At 34.9% G+C, this 10,041-nt stretch overlaps 1 long non-coding RNA gene across 2 annotated transcripts; it reads left to right on the top strand.

The window, feature by feature from the left end:
- The first annotated feature begins 894 nt into the window (after window positions 1-894).
- Window positions 895-5,650, top strand: LOC125804851 (uncharacterized). Of its 2 annotated transcripts, none has more exons than XR_007441045.1 (6): window positions 895-1,035; window positions 1,965-1,986; window positions 2,323-2,345; window positions 2,688-2,717; window positions 3,272-3,335; window positions 4,809-5,650. It is a non-coding gene; the product is annotated as an uncharacterized LOC125804851 (long non-coding RNA). The 2 variants fall into 2 exon arrangements; XR_007441046.1 differs by lacking the exon at window positions 895-1,035 and adding an exon at window positions 1,043-1,081.
- Window positions 5,651-10,041: the final 4,391 nt, after the last annotated feature.

Genomic DNA, 10,041 nt, shown 5'->3' with positions numbered 1-10,041 from the left:
TTTACGAAGTTTTTACGAAAACTGTACGACATATCGTTTCAAAAAGCACAAGCAACCTAAGTTGGCATAGGTTCTACGATCCCTCAAAATTTCGTGATTCTACCATAAAAGCTGTAGGAGGAGTAGTCGATTAAATTTCGCGAATAGAATAATAATAAGAATAAGAATAAGAATAAGAATAAGATTACGAAGAACAATAAGTTGGCTTTTCCAAGCCAACTTAACTAGAAAAGGCAAAGTTCGTGAACGAACTTTAAGTTGGCTTGGAAAAGTACGCTAATAACGTTTAAAAGTTAAAATGGTTACTAAGCTGTTTTTGTCTGAAGAGTTTGAAGAGTTGTTGATATGCTGTTAACTTTTGGCTAAACGCTAAATACCAAAGTCCAAAAACATTTGCCGAAAATCTAACGTCCAAAAATTTTTGGCTAAAAGCTAAAGTCCAAAAACTTTTGGCTAAACTATGGCTAATAAAGCAGTGTTCAAAAACGTTTGGCTAAATGATGGAATTCAAATACTTTAGCTAATAGAGAAGTGTCCAAACCCCTTTGGCTAAATATTGAAATTTTAATACTTTAACTAATAAAGGAGTGTCCAAAAACTTTTGGTTAAAAGTGGGTGAGAAAGCTACAAAGCAGTTTATTCAGCAGCTCCTCCAAACACACAGTACAGAAGAACAATGCAGAAAGGGTTGTCACCGCTAGGTGGCAGTAAAACTGTAAATGTGCACTCAAGCTTATAAAGGAGGGAGCGCACTCATTCCATCTGAAGTGCCCTGGATTAACTTAGTTCTTAAACTTTAAATTTTACACCCACTGAAGCACTGAAATTTACCTTGAACTCTTAAAACATGTTACCGTGTTTTTCATTGCCTTTTGTCTGAAATATGACGCACGGGGTGTGTGTAAATTTGTTGTTATCTAAATAATGCAATTCTTAGGGAGTAGGGAAGAAGGGAGCATGTAGTCAAATGGATGTACCCACAGACGTGGCCTAAGAGCGCGTGCGTCAAAGGAGCGGATCATTGCGGTCTCTGAGGTAAGTAGAGCTGACGGCTCTGGAATGAGTTTCTGTGTGGAAAAAGGTGAAAACACGGCGAAATACGCCCCCTTTAATGTCCACTTCGTGTATTTAGTTAGATAGTTGACTAATATGTATAAACTACTTAACAGCGTGTGTTAATATAGCTAAAACGTCGTTATATCTGTGTTTGTATAATGCTAGGTTAGCGTGCTAGCTAACACTACAGGCAGCTCAGAGAGGCAAGCTAGCATTAGCTCTGATACAGGGAATTCCTGCTTTAATCACAGATTAATTTTACACTCATACACAGAATTCGGGTAGCTGAATGTTCCAGAAACAAAAGATGACCCGAGCTAACCCGGCTAACTATTGGGCTTTTCAGTTATAAACTAATGTGGCAGTATTTTAGTTAGCGGTTAGCTATCCACTGCAGCCTGACCTGCCCTGAAAACCGGTTTAAGCCGGTTCAGCTAACCCAGCACGCTCTGCCACTGATTCTGACTGAACGCTGGCGCAGCAGTGGAAATTCTTATTATCTGAATAATGTGAATTTTTTATCAGCAGTTTAAATATATTATATATATTAAATATTATTTCTCAGTTTCTGGTTCATTATCTGTTAACGAAATATTGTCACTATTAGTAACAAGTTTACCGTTTTGTTGTTAGTAAATGCAGCTACAGTATGATCAGAATACACAATAACGCGCCCTGACCCGCCCGCGGGCCAAAACAAATTTCACACTTAATGTCTGGCTGTGTTTATGAATAATTATAGGCTCAATATAGACACCCAATATGCCATATTAAAGCTTAGAATCTCTGCTTTCTTAGTTATTTAGCATATTTAGCTGTATTTCCTTTCAGAAAATAAAAAAATTCAGTTAATTATTAATTAGTTGCTAGATATATGCATTTTCAATCACTTTCTTTTTTGTCAACAGTTGCAGTACTGACATTCATTGTGTGAGTAAACACTTCCAGTACATTTCAATGATACATGTCTCGAGTAATTTAGTTAGAGCTGTCAACTAACTTAATTGAATGCTTGTATGTTCTTTATTTAAGTTGTATTAATTCTGCTATCAGAAAGTAGGGTTTAAACATCTATTAAACTATTCAGAACTGTTGTTAAGAACTCCCACATTTAGTTACTGTAATAATTTGTTGCCAATAAATCCTTTAACATGCTTTGTTGTATGAAGCTCATGAATTGTTTTTTTTTTTTCAGTTTTGAATTCTTTGCAACATACTGGCCTTTCTTTTTACATTTTTACTAATATACATTTTTCTTTTCTGCAGTTGCTGATCTTGACGTTCCAAGTGTAAGTTAACCATTTAAATGCATAAGTACAATGTGTTGCCATTTTAAATGAACTTTTCGTTCTCATAGTAAGTTGAAAATAAATTCTTCAATAAGCCTGGTTTCTCAAAGTAATAAGGTTTATTACATTGCACAGTGCACAATAATGGCACTTTAATTATACTATAAAATTCTGATAAATAGTTATATTAATTAGTCAATGAATTATTTCTTGTCTGCTTTAGTTGTAGTTAATTAAACCAGTGTTTCCTAGCTTGTTTTAGTAGTAACACACTAAAAAGGATAATCTGATTTATGATTAATTTACCAAGTGTCCAATTTCTTCCTTTTTCTTATTTTACAGGAACAAGAAAGAGAGAGAACTACAGTGCTTGTAAGTACAGACAATTAACTGATTTAACAATTGATTAGTACCAGCACTTTTAAATAAATTATAATTAGAGTTTGAGATTGAGATTAGAGATTTAATGCTGCACTGTGTATAATAAACCAATAGGTTTATAGGTTTACAGACTCTGGAAACTCACCAAGTAAGCCCACCAGTGTGCTGTGCCCATTGTAACATTTACAAAAGGGATAACATTAGTCAACAGGCGAAGACAACTTCACACACTAGAAATTGTAACTGGACAATACTCTGGAGTAATTAGTTACTGATAGTTACTGACTGGACTGGACTGTTGCTCTCTTGTGCCAATATCATCTTTTTAAAAGTAAATTCTGCGTTTCATTTGTAATAAACTATTTGGAGTCACTGAGTCTAAAGTAAAAAAATAAATAAAAATTGAAGTTTGCTACACGTAATGGGTAGAAAATGACTTCTTAACTAAACTACGCACCCAGTAATGTTAAAATATGATTGCTGCATATTTAAAGTTAAAAGGTGTCATTCCGATGTTTTTGTTTCTCTTTTTTTTACAATTTCAGGGTTCCCTGTTATTGCCTGGTAGGGGTGACCCGAGGCCTTGCTACCAGGTTACAAGTTTACCTGGTAAGTTTATATTTCAATGATACTTCAGAGATATGGAGGACCAAAAATGACATAAGTATAAATAAATAAATGCATATATAAATGTAGAAATAAATGAATAAATAAATAAATACAAGCATAAATAATTGTAAAGGTAAATAAATAAATACATTTCTTATTTATTGATTGATTTTATTTATTTATTCATTTACATGTGCATTTATTTATTTATTCATTCATTTATTTCAACATTTCTACATTTATTTATTTATTTCCACATTTCTTCATTTATTTATTTCTGCATTTGTATGGTAATTAGGTAGGTGGTCCTATCCTCGCTCTAAAGCAGGATTGGTTGCGGCTCACTCGCGCGCCAGGACACAGCAGCTCGCGTGCCAGTGTTGCAGTGAATTCAGTCCCTCTGTTCCCCCTTCACTGCGCATGTCGCAGCTCAGATAGGCCCCATTTGTTCTCATTTGCACTCTTCTTTCAGTTTCTTTGCGTCGGCGACGTTTTACTTCTGTTGTAAAAAAAAAAAAAAAAAACTTAAAAAACTAAAAAACTAAAAGTGTAAAAAATTGTGAGAATAGGTTTAAATGCTCATTAAAAACATACAATGACTAGATTTCGTTCTGTTGTCCGCTCCGTGCAATAGACTGAGTTCAGCTGATCTAGTGTACCGTTTATATAAAGCTATATTATTCTGTTCAGACTCCAGTAAGTATGGTTTATTGGGATTCTCTAGTCTCACCAAATTTCATATAAAATAATACCACAGACCAACTGCTGTGCCATGTAATGTAGTTTATTTATATTAGCAATAAATATTTCAAACATTTATACATGTAATTTACCTAATTTAGTGAGTGTGGTGAGACGAGACAATCCCAATAAACCATACTTACTGGAGTGTAAACAGAATAATATAGCTTTATATAAATGGTACGGCTAAATCCACTAGATCAGTTGAACTCAGTCTATTGCACGGAGCGGAAAACGAATCATAGTATGTTTTTAATGAGCATTTAAACCTATTCTGACTATTTTTAACACTTTAAAGTATGAAATTAGAAGTAAAAAGTCGCAAACGCGAAGAATCAGAAAAAAAAGAGCGCAAACAAGAACAAATGGAGCCTTTCTTGCTCCTGACCCTGCTTTAGAGTGAGGATAGGACCGCGTTCCTAATTAACATACAAATGCAGAAATACAGAAATAAATAAATAAATGAATAAATAAATAAAAGCGCATATAAGTGAATAAATAAATAAATCAATAAATAAGAAATGTATTTATTTTAATTATTTACCTATACAATTATTTACGCGTGTATTTATATTTATTCATTTATTTATATCTACATTTATATGTGCATTTATTTATTTATACATTTTTGGTCCTTCATACAGGGATAGCTCTTTGTAGTTTTGTATATTGCACGGTGCAGTACTGATATGGATATGTGTAACTTTTTGTTTTCCCATTTTGTTTTCACAGGTTTTGAAGATCTCTCTTTTTCTTTATTCCCAATCCCCCTTTTCTATCATCTCTTTTTTCGTCCAATCCCCTTTCTATCCACTTGCACCTGCAAGTACAACGATAAAGGGCATTCAGTTGAACCCCTGAAAACGGAACTCTTGAAAAATAACCCCTTGAAATCTAAACTCTTGAAAAATAACCCCTTGAAATCTAAACTCTTGAAAAGGAAGGGCATTCAGTTGACCCCTGAAAAACGGCTTCATAGGGCATTCAGTTGACCCCTGAAAAACGGCTTCATAGGGCATTCAGTTGACCCCTGAAAAACGGCTTCATAGGGCATTCAGTTGACCCCTGAAAAACGGCTTCATAGGGCATTCAGTTGACCCCTAAACAACGGTTTGAAAAGGGCATTCAGTTGACCCCTAAACAACGGTTTGAAAAGGGCATTCAGTTGACCCCTAAACAACGGTTTGAAAAGGGCATTCAGTTGACCCCTGGAAACGGAAATCTTGAAAAAAGATCCCCTTGGCAAACTTGATTCCCTCATTTAACCCTGTATAGTGTTTCCTTGTGATTGGTTTCAGGTCAGACAATTCTCTAAAGAAGCAAACTCTTCACCCGAAGACAGTCATCACATTGACCGCGGCATCTGGAGCTGAAGACACACACATTCACATTATCGACTGAAGCTGCAGTTACCTGTCATTTCTTATAGCAGTATATTGTGATTTAAAAACATACAGCTTCTTACAGTGTGTACATACCACATTTAATACATTTAGTAAAAAATACAGTCTATTAAAATATTTGTTGCTGAACCTTTTTACACATTAAATACGTAATTATTTCATAAAAAGTTATTTCTTTTAGCAGTTGTCTTTTGTAAGCTTGTTTCCTACAGAGGTATAATCACATTTTTGGGTTGTGAGTGTGTTTTAAGGAGATACAATTGCATCTAGATACTGGATTGTAGTATATAAGACAGCTGTTTGAGTGTACAATTTAAGGGGAAAATTACGTTTTGAGAAGTTAATTAATAAAAGAAATTAATAAAAAAAGAATTTTTACATATATATATTTTTTTCATTTAGTTGACTGCATTTTATTGTAATTTTTTGTCAGCCAGTTATTTCTGCAATTAATTTATCTTTTTCTATAATCCTTATATACAAATCTTTTTCAATTGTACTTTTACTATAAACAAATTTTACAGACGTCTGCTTCAGTGTAGCCACTGGTAAAACTGCAAGGGTATCTTGGTCATATCTACATATCTTTTGGAAAAGTTTAAAGCCCTACTTTATTTGGTAAGTTTGTGTTAATAAAAAAAGCATTACTACCTTACAGCAGTATTTATCAAACATTACTGGGTTATTGTACTTTATAAAATTATAAACCATTAGACAAGTGTATACGTTACAGCAGTGTTTAAACATATTACTGGGTTATTGTAATTTATACAAATTTAAGCCATTAGACAAACGTACACCACAGCAATATTTATCAAATATTTTACTGGGTTATTGTAAATTGTAAACCATTACACAATCATATCTTAAAGAAATATTTTGGGAAAAGTAATACATTTTACTGGGTAAGACTTTATTGTGGGCTGCACTGTTTATATATTTGTAGCCATTTTACTAGCTTGATATTTCTGATTAATATAAACACTAGTGCTAGTAAGTTACAGAGTTTATCAAACAAGCTAATATAATTTTCCATATCTGGAAGACAGGGTTTTATTAAGAATTTTTATGTATATATATTTTTTCATTTAGTTGACTACATTTTATTGTAATATGTTTTGTCAGCCAGTTATTTCTGCAATTAATTTATACTTTTACTACAAACAAATTTTACAGACGTCTGCTTCAGTGTAGCCACTGGTAAAACTGCAAGGGTATCTTGGTCATATCTACATATCTTTTGGAAAAGTTTAAAGCCCTACTTTATTTGGTAAGTTTGTGTTAATAAAAAAGCATTACTACCTTACAGCAGTATTTATCAAACATTACTGGGTTATTGTACTTTATAAAATTATAAACCATTAGACAAGTGTATATGTTAAAACAGTGTTTATTAAACATATTACTGAGTTATTGTAATTAATAAAAATTTAAACCATTAGACTAGTGTATACATTACAGCAGTATTTATCAAATATTTTACTGGGTTATTGTAATTTATAAAATTATTATAACAAGCATATACGTTACAGCAGTGTTTATCAAACATATTACTGGGTTATTGTAAATTGTAAACCATTACACAATCATATCTTAAAGAAATATTTTGGGAAAAGTAGCCATTTTACTAGCTTGATATTTCTGATTAATATAAACACTAGTGCTAGTAAGTTACAGAGTTTATCAAACAAGCCATTGTAATTTTCCATATCTGAGACAAGGTTTTATTGTAACGAATAGAGAAATGCCGAAGAAAAGCAAGAAAGCCGTCGCAGCAAAGGAGCGTGAGGCAGCAAAGTTAAAACCCCGAAATGCTGAACAGCCGGTAAACAACGTTAGTACACACGTGACCACAGTCATGGCGTCCCACAATCAAGCAGATGAGCGCTATGAGTTGTTTTCTAGAGGAGTTCAGTGTACCTGTAATTCACTTACATTTCTAGCAGTACACAGTGAAAATAATAACCTGACCAGCCTAAACCTAGACCAGATATTAACACAGGGTGATGCTGTTTATACTCAAGTTAAACAAACATTACTGAATGAAGGGAGGTTTCAGAGTAACCTGCTGGCATCTGATGAGCTTCCCTGTACAGTAGAGACAGACACGCAGTGTTATAGTGTTATCAAACACCCACAGAGATTCGGGTTTCTGAGAGATGAGGCCCCTCAGGGGATGGATGAGTATGTGAATTTGGAGAGAGCACTAAACTGTCTGAGAGGTGATGTAACTGATGCTCTGCTGATTACTGGAGGAATGTGTGTTGCTGTATTCAGAGATCGCTCAGGTAGATTCGGGTTCTTTGATCCTCACTGTAGAACACCTGATGGACTAAAAGCTGATGAGAACGCAGGTACAGCTGTGATGCTCACGTTTGCAAACTTAGAGGACATGACTGAAAGATTACTAATACTGTACCAGGTGTGTCTTAAACTGAAAGATTATCATCAGTATGAGCTCCTCCCCGTGTCTTTCATTAACAGAAACACAGCTACTGCTGCAGACACTACCGATAATCAAATAACAGAAGACCCCTGTCCTGATCTGCAGGCTGACATTAGCCAATCTGAGCCACAACCTGTGACCAAATTAACCAAAACTCAAAAAAGGAGGCAATATTTACGTCTAAAGCACATTAAAAGAAAAGGACAGACAGAGGGAGAAAAGAAGGAGAGGTTAAACTGGAAAGGCAAATATGCGAATGATCCTGAATTCAGAGAAAAGATTAAACAACGCAGCCGAGTGTCTTACACTAAAAATATAAATTACAGACTTGCAAAGATAAAATCCATAGGAGTTAATTACATAGTTAACACAACTTACAGAGCAAAGCAAAAACTGTACGTTACAAACAGATACAGAACTAATCCAGATTACAGAAAAAAACAGAGACAGTATATCACGAACAGCTACAGAACTAATCCAGATTACAGAAAAAAACAGAGACAGTATATCACGAACAGCTACAGAACTAATCCAGATTACAGAAAAAAACAGAGACAGTATATCACGAACAGCTACAGAACTAATCCAGATTACAGAAAAAAACAGAGACAGTATATCACGAACAGGTACAGAACTAATCCAGATTACAGAAAAAAACAGAGACAGTATATCACGAACAGCTACAGAACTAATCCAGATTACAGAAAAAAACAGAGACAGTATATCACGAACAGCTACAGAACTAATCCAGATTACAGAAAAAAACAGAGACAGTATATCACGAACAGCTACAGAACTAATCCAGATTACAGAAAAAAACAGATATGGAACATGATCAACAGGTACAAAAATAACCAAGATTACAGAGAGAAAAAGAGACAGTACATTACACACAGCTACAGGAAAGATGAGGCTTTCAGGCAAAGACAGAAGCAATATTTTATGAATCGTCTGTCTGATCTGCATTTCAGGAGGATTCACAGAGAACAGTGCTTACTGCGGTCAAAAAACAGAGCATCTAGACTTAACACCCTACACAAGATACAAGATAAACATATACAGAGGAAGTACAGACTTAACCATTTTCAGCAACAGAGAAACACAACAGTACAAACACAACAAACACAAAACAATGAATCCCTAAATCCAGAAGTGCAGAAATCTCTAATCCATTTCAAGGAAATCATAAAAGCTGGTCCGAGTTACGTCTGCACAGTCTGTCACAGAGCATTGTTTTCTGATCAGGTCCGACTGTGTGATCAAACAAGCTACCAAAAAAAACCATCAATAACATCAAATTGCTTGACTGGAAAATATGTACACACCTGTTCCTCTGACTGTAATGATAACTGTGCACCTAAGGAAATGAAACATGAATGGATCTGCCACAGCTGTCATGATAACTTGAGTAAAGGGAGAATGCCTTCCATCGCTTCTGCAAACAAACTCCAACTCGCACCCATTCCACCTGAACTGTGTGATTTAAACATCTTGGAGAGACATGTAATAGCTAAGTATGTGTGTTTTGCTAAGGTCATCAGTCTTCCCAAAGGTCAGCAGAGAGCTATTAAAGGTGCTGTTGTGTCAGTTCCTTCAGATGTTGAAACAACAGTAAATGTTTTACCCAGACCCAGCAGTGAATCACAGCTACTCACAGTGAAGCTGAAAAGACGACTGTGTTACTCAGGCCATTACCAGTTCCAGACCATTTCCATGCAGAAGGTCCTGTCTGCCTTACTTAAACTAAAGGAAATCCATTCTGAATACAGAGACATTGTTATAAACAATGTGGAGCAGGATGAATTATTTGATGATTTTCCAGACCAAATGAATGCTGATGATATTCCAGAGGATGAAATAGACTTGAACATGATCTCTGACAATGATGAAACAGTAGAGCAGAACCCTGAGAGTGAACATGATGTAGATAATGAGGCTGAAAGCACAGAACAGAGCACAGGTCTCGCATTAGACACGTGTCTACAACCTCCAGATCTCGGTCAGCATCTGTTGTCATTCAATGATGGAATATTTTGCATTGCCCCTGCTGAGCAAAACAATCCAGTAAGCATATTTAAAGTTCCTAAACTGGAAGCAATGGCTTTTCCTGTTCAGT

This window comes from Astyanax mexicanus, chromosome 10, assembly GCF_023375975.1.
Source record: "Astyanax mexicanus isolate ESR-SI-001 chromosome 10, AstMex3_surface, whole genome shotgun sequence".
NCBI classification, from domain to species: Eukaryota; Metazoa; Chordata; class Actinopteri; order Characiformes; family Acestrorhamphidae; genus Astyanax; species Astyanax mexicanus.
Note: the sequence above shows the minus strand (reverse complement) of the source record. Positions and strands in the feature narration are given on the sequence as shown.